This window comes from Erythranthe guttata, chromosome 9 (assembly GCF_056151865.1).
Source record: "Erythranthe guttata isolate IM_541 chromosome 9, IM_541, whole genome shotgun sequence".
In the NCBI taxonomy this organism is placed as follows: Eukaryota; Viridiplantae; Streptophyta; class Magnoliopsida; order Lamiales; family Phrymaceae; genus Erythranthe; species Erythranthe guttata.
This window is the reverse complement of record NC_142541.1, coordinates 8,396,286-8,403,976: the sequence shown is the minus strand read 5'-3', so window position 1 is coordinate 8,403,976 and position 7,691 is coordinate 8,396,286. Positions and strand designations below refer to the sequence as shown.

Below are 7,691 nucleotides of genomic sequence, written 5' to 3'. Positions count from 1 at the left end.
ATTGATTTAAATTCAGTTAAATAATTGAGCATGTATGTTGTTTTTATTATCGCTGGAAGCGCAAAGCTACGCAATTAATTGTTTTCAATTATCGGGCATGTGTTTATGTGTTTTAAAGTTGTTTAAATCGCATAAAATTTTTGTTTTCCGCTGCGTACACGTGTTCGATTCCCAACAGTGGTATCAGAGCTCGTTGCGCAATTAATTACGTTCGTTTTAATATGCTATGATTTTATGCATGTTCGATTTATTAAAGTAGCGATTGTTGTATTATGTAATTGGGAGTTTTCGTAAGTTTAAAATATTTTTGAAATATTGTTTAGAATTTTTCCAGCTTTAAAATTGTTTAAAATTGGAAAATCGGATCTGGAATTATTTTTTAAAACGTCGGTTTTTAATTTGTTCGGATCGAACCGGTCGAACCGACCGGTTCGATGGTTGTGTGCGATCCAATTGACCAAATCCACGTGGATTCGGGTCGGTCAGACCGGTTCTCGGTCCGACTGACCCGGGCCACTGATTTAGGTCAACTGGACTGGGCAGAACCGGACCGCTTCGGTCCGAACCGGTTCACTGAAAATAAAAAAAAAATAAAAAATTATTTCAGATTTCTAAAATTAAACTGAAAACAAATTGATTTTAATTTTCAGAAACTTATTTTCAATTAATCCCAATTAGATAATCGAGTCAACAATCATCTATTTTAGTAAATATGTGTTAGATTAATTAATTAATTTAAATTGTTAAATTGATGTCAATTAATAGAACACAAATATAATATTGATTATAGTTCAACTTAATTAATAGTACCTCAACATTATTTGAATGATTTATGCGAGTTGAGGTTCTATAATTATTTTGAAAAAGCCGATAATTAATTAATGTAATTAATTATGAAGTTAAGTCGTATGTTCCTATTAGAACAATATGCGTTTCCATATACCTTTAGAGAACATAGATGTAGGAATCGCATAGACCAATCCGAACCTTCTGATGAGATAAAACTTTTTAATAAAAATCCCTCATTCTTAATCTAATTAAGAATCATTTCAATCTATAAAGAAAAACCCAATTTGTTGAATTTTTCTTTCCTTCTGCCAACGGTTGGATTATGTGTAGCCATTTACTGTAGTGGAGTAAGCCGTGTTAGCGGGGAGTGCTATGGTAAAGTAAGTTGTAATTCAATTAACATAGCCATGAAGGTAGCCATAGAAAAGGGTTATGCTAGATTAACGTGGTCGGCTAGATTAACTAGGGACTGCATTAGTTTGGCATAATGAAGTTCTATGAGCATCTTTTATTGGTAGGTTAGACTTGACACACGACGATTTTGATATTCGCGAGATTAACTAAGGTCATTATCAAGTGTGAGGAAAATTAATTTAGGGTCATATTGTGGATATGATTGATTGGGATCTACCTTTGGGCAAATATAATCGAGCTAGATTAACTACGGGTTATATTTGTCTATTGGACCTAAAGCCCATTAAGAAAAATCAATTTTCTCGTTTGTCTACTAAAGGGAAGTGGAACTCGATAAAATTAGTGGGAGAACAATTAAATAACATAAGGCCAAACATTTAATTGTAACAATCATTTAACGCGAATCTCTAATAATCCTCTTCTCTATACGTCTCAGATAATCATGTCTAAGAATCCCATAATGTCAATCCTCGACAATAAACTCAATGGCCCTAATTACCTAGATTGGTTGCGTAGTCTTAAACTTGTGCTAACCGTTGAGGGGCGTCTCTATGTTCTGAACATGAGACTTCCCGCCACTATACCTGCCACAGGGACTGATGCTGAAAAAGAAACTTATGAAGCTTGGAAGAAAGATGACTCTAATGCTAGGTGTTATATGATAGCCGCCATGGAGCCCGCGCTTGCGAGGAAATATGAGTCTCACATGCATGCTTTCGATATAAAGGCTCATCTCGATAGCATGTATAGTGAGAATATTAGGGCATCGAGGTACGCTGCTACAAAGGAGTTGATCACGGCGAGACTGCGCGAAGGGACTTCGGTCCACGAGCACTGTCTCAAAATGATCAATCTCCTTGAAAAGCTAGTGAATCTCGATGTCACCCTCCCGGCCGAGCTCTCGTTGGATTTGATCCTGTTATCTCTTCCTAGTTCCTATGAATCGTTCATAGTGAACTTCAACATGAATAAACTAGATCCTCCCTTGGATGACTTAATGAAAAATGTTGGTTTGTTTCGAGTCCACCATTAAAAAACAGAAGTCTGTTCTTATTGCTGCAACTTCTGGAAAGAAGAGTTCTTCCCAAAAGAAGAAAAAGGAAAGAGTTCCCTTCCCAAACAGCAAGTTCGAAGTGGGTGAAGGTAGTGGGGGCCCCAAGGCAAAGGTCAGCAAGCAAGTTGATGATGCTTGCCATCATTGTGGAAAGAAAGGACATTGGCGCCGCACCTAAAGCAGAAAAGTTCTGAAAAGGGTACGTATTTCATTGACGTAAATTTGTCTGTCAATTCTTCTTCTTGGGTATTGGATACGGGTTGTGGCTCACATTTGTGCAATGATTTGCAGCTAATGACAAGAAGTCGAAAGCTTAGAGCGGGTGAGACCTACCTAAGGATGGGGAATGGAGCAAGAGTACTCACGCAAAAGTGCATTCGCAAAAAGGATCATGAAAACACAAACTACAACCTAGGAGAGTAATACAAATCAACAAACATGCACAAAGAAACTCGGTCAAATGGACATGCACAAACGTACATGTAAAAAAACGTGCGCAAAAAAATGCATTCGCAAAAAGGATCATGAAAACACAAATTACAATCGTAGGACATTAATACAAATCAACAAACATGCACAAAGACATTCGGTCAAATGGACATGCACAAACGTACATGTAAAAAAACATGCGCAAAACTGCATTCGCAACAACGTTCTTAAAAAAAGCGAACTTCAATACTAGGACTTTAATACGCATCAACAAACAACAGCAAGAACACTAGATAAAAAAGATACAGTGGAGTGTAGAAATAAAACTTTACGTTTCGTTTACGTGGATTTTTTTTTCGGATTAATTTATATTTCTATATTAATTGGTGGATTTGGTATCTTATAGGTACAAATCAAAAATTAGGTGTCCACGAAGCAAAAATGATCAAAGAGTAAGAAAAGAGTTGCAATTAGGAAAATAAAATCAAATTAGAAGAGAGAATCCCCGAACATCTTTGGTTGTGTCCACGAAGTCGAGCATAACTGTCTCATCCGAACCACTTGTTTTTAAGAACGTTGTTGCGAATACACTTTTGCGCATGTTTGTTTACATGTACGTTTGTGCATGTCCATTTGAGCGAGTGTCTTTGTGCATGGTTGTTGATTTGTATTTATATCCTAGGATTGTAGTTTGTGTATCAATGCTGCTGGAACCTTGTGTATACAAGAAGGTTAGTGGGAGGGTAGTGATAGTTTTAGTGCTTTACGTTGATGACATTCTACTCATTGGGAATGACGTAGGGATGTTGCAACATACGAAAGCATGGTTGTCCACACGTTTCTCAATGAAGGATTTGGGAGAAGCATCTTATGTATTAGGAATACGCATCTATAGAGATAGAGCAAGGAAGATGCTTGGCTTATCCCAAAGCCTGTACATTGACACCGTTATGAAACAGTTTAGCATGGAAGAATCGAAGAAAGGATTCTTGCCAATGTCCCATGGGGTTCGTCTCTCGAAATCTATATGTCCGCAAACACCTAGTGAAATTGAGGAGATGAAAAGGACACCTTATGCTTCTGCCATAGGAAGCATAATGTATGGCATGCTATGTACGAGACCCGATATTGCGTATGCTGTGAGTGTCACAAGCAGATATCAGTCTAACCCCGGCCCGGCTCACTAGAAGGCCGTGAAAGATATCCTCAAGTACCTACGAAGGACTAAGGATATATTTTTGGTATATGGGGGTGCCGAGTTGAAATTAGAGGGCTTTACCGATTCTAGTTTTCAATCGGATGTGGACGACTCAAAGTCGAACTCTGGATTTATATTCACGCTTAATGGTGGTGCCGTGTGTTGGTAGAGTTCCAAGCAAAGCACGATGGCCGATTCCACTACCGAAGCTAAATACATTGCAGCGTCCGAAGCTGCAAAAGAGGGGACTTGGATAAGCAAGTTCGTCCAAGAGTTGGGTCTCATTCCTAATGCTAATGATCCAGTATCGTTATACTGTGATAACATTGGAGCCGTGGCGCAAGCTAAGGAGCCGAGATCTCATCAGAAGTCCAAGCATATTCTAAGGAAGTATCACGTGATCCAAGAGATCATTGATAGAGGTGAAGTTAAAGTAGAAAGAGTCACCTCGGAAGAGAACGTGGCAGACCCCTTGACGAAGCCTTTACCAAGGTCGGTCCACGAGAAACATCGAGAGTCGATGGGATTGCGATTCATGGGTAGTTGGCTTTAGGTCAAGTGGGAGATTGTTAGAGTAGGTGACCAACAAGCCAACATGTGTGGTCTTTCCATTTATTCTTGTAATAAATAAACCTTTTTCGTATTAATGATAAAAACACCTTGCCACAATATATCTTTGTCCCTTGGTCACAAACATAGATATAGTCCTTACAGTTATTACAAGTACTAGTAATTGATCGTTAGGATCGTGAGATATTTACTTTAGTATTATAACTGTTAAACGTGTTCCTAGTCGAAGGGTTACGCCACCAATGAGGATATCGGCCTTTCCCATTAAGAGACTAGCACTTAGTGTATATGTACTGCATCTCATCAGTAAACGGTATTGTGATATCGGCATGCATAAGTGGGTGCTCGTAAGTTGACGAGTTCACTGAACTCCCTCACCGCAGAAATCTCTAAGTGGTTCTCAATAATCGAGTAGATATATCTATGCTTTAGTTGTACACCATTAATCCTTATGACCTAGACATCACCGTGACTTCACTAGAGGATCAGTTGTATCGTGACCTGTCCCTGAGTTCCACTGAGGACTGGCCCAAGGGCCAGTGTTCGTGCAGTCCGACATCTAGTGGAACGTTTGTGCATTGTTTGGATGTCCTGTGTGTTCTCATAGTTTGTAATCTAAGTCTATGGCCAGAGCTGACTAAGTGATAATTAGAGAATTTCATTCTCTAAGTCACGCACGTCCGATGACAACACTTAGAATGATCGCACAGTCATTGAACTACTGTACGTTAACTATATCAAAAGGTTCTTGTAGGCACATCATTTGTATTTAGGGAATCATGACCCGTAGTTGCTAGACACGAATCTTGATTCGTTGGGTGATTAAGGTGAAACGAGCTTCATCTTAATCGTAACTCTAAGGGACGAGTTTTGACCACAAAGGGTTATGGGCCCATGGCTAGCTTACACCTGAACCATCGAGGGTCACAATGCTCGTGCACATGAGATCTTTGAATAAATGGGCAGAGATAAAAATGTTTTATCTTTGCATGATTGGAAGTCAATATGATTGAGTCCAACATTCGTAATTTGGAATTATGGATGAGAATAAGAAAAGGAAAAGAATAGGCAAACATCTTAGTGGACTTTCTAAATCGGTAAGTTTCCAAATTTAGGAAGTGCACTGAATTAGGGTTTCCACTTTTAGAAAGTTGGAAATCGAGCATTGGCACTCGTAATGACGAGGACATTATAATGATTCCGAAAATGTAATCATTGTAATTTTCCAATCATTGAATTGAGAGAAACGAGCGAGTACAAGAACTAACGAACATAAGCGGTTGGTGATACGGGCCACTATGACGAGATGAGTAAATACGAATTGAGAAGAGCCAAATTACCATTATAGGGCACGATGTCGGACGACGACCTTCGAACAACGAGCTGGCAACGCCATGACTCGGATTCCGGCATAAACATGACCTAAAGCAGGCCCAGTAAGAGAAGGCCCAAACACTTGCCTTGAGGGGGGAGCAAACCCTAAAAAGGAAACCTTGGAGACCAAGGTTTCCTCATCTATAAATAGAAGGATCATCAAACACACACACACACACACACGAAAATACACTATTTACTGTTACATTGCATATACATATTCATACTTTCCGATCACTGACTTGATCGTCGGAGCTCTCCCGCCCGGAACCCCTCCCGGCGTTGTAGGTACCATCACCGGAGTACGGACGGAAGTTGACTCGAGGAAGACGAAGCCCCACGGACCAAATCAAGTGGCGCCGTCTGTGGGAAAGATCTAGAAGTTTTGGGAACAACTTCCGGGAAAATATCAGATCTGCCCCCGGAAGTCCAGATCTGAGCTATAAACGTAGAGAACAATGGAAGAAGGAGATACAACTGCCCGAAATTTGCAGAAAGAATTAGATGCAGCAGCTCGCGATACGCCCACTACCGATACGTCCTCTGTCTTGAAGGACAAGTCAGGATGCAGCCTGGTTACGCCTGAAAAGGAGGGTCGGATTCCTTTCGTCGCGGGTAGCCCCTCTTTCGAGTTCCAGAGTGGCGAAGCTGCTTCGAGAAAACCAGTCACGGCCCCGGCTCAAACCTCCAATGAGCGTACATACACCAGAGACGAGGTGGAGACCATGATCACCGCAGCCATTCGGAATTACACTCAATCCTTACCCCAGGATAACCGGCCTAGGAGAGATCTTAGGCGCTCCCCGAATGAGGGACGGGCTGAGGATGAATGCGACAACTATTCTGAGAATCGAGAAGGCAACAGTCATGGCGTCAGGACGGAGGTTGATAGCCTGAGGCGCGATATGGATGAGTTGAAAGCCTTGCGGAACAGACCAACGCGAGATCTCGCAGGATCTAGCCCCTTCGCCAGGCATCTCGATAACGACCCCATACCAGCTAATTACCGACCAATTCTGTTCGAGTATAACGGCACGTCAGATCCAGCCGAGCACTTGAGTCGGTTCAACAACACAGCATCACTCCACCAGCTCACGGAAGGAGTAAAGTGCCGCGCGTTCGTCACCACTTTAGCTGGGCCGGCTCAAGCCTGGTTCGGTTTGTTGCTGCCTGGAAGTATACACTCCTTTGGACAGTTTGCCAAGGCCTTCATGAATCAATTCGCTAGCTCGAAGAAGTGCAAAAAGACCTCGCTGTCGCTGTTCAGCATCCGCCAAAAAGAGAAAGAAAGTCTTCGGAATACATCAAACGGTTCACTTCGGCCACGCTGGAAGTCCCCACCACGAGCGACGAGGTGCTTATGGCAGCTCTTTCACAAGGATTAAGGGATGATGAGTTCTTTCGAGCCCTAGCGCTGGAACCCTCACCTGATTTCGACAATTTGCTGGAAAGAGCATCCAGATTCATTAATCTGGAAGAAGCCCGACAGCAGAAAGTAGAGGAATCTCACCAGACGCTGAATGTGCGAGCCAACGAAGCCAGGAAAAGTAAGGAGCCCATGTTGCCCCGAAGAGATACAATACCCGGCGTTGGCTCTGGTCGAGGCACCATCCCGGATGCCAAGGGATCCCGATATCAGTCGTACCAGCCTCTCACGGCACCCTTATCCCATGTGTTATGCGCAATCGAGAAGAGACCTGACTTGCGTTGGCCCCGGACTGCCCGAGAAGAGCCTCGCCGAAATCCCGCATTGGGTACCTTTTGTCGTTTTCATAACGAATACGGACACGTGACGGATGATTGTTCGCATTTGAAAGATGAGGTGGAGCGTCTTATCAGAAATAACAAAATCGGGGACTTTGT

At 42.0% G+C, this 7,691-nt stretch overlaps 1 pseudogene; it reads left to right on the top strand.

Moving 5' to 3' along the window:
• The first annotated feature begins 3,717 nt into the window (after window positions 1-3,717).
• LOC148767995 (secreted RxLR effector protein 161 pseudogene) lies at window positions 3,718-4,447 on the top strand (annotated as a pseudogene).
• The last annotated feature ends 3,244 nt before the right edge of the window (window positions 4,448-7,691 follow it).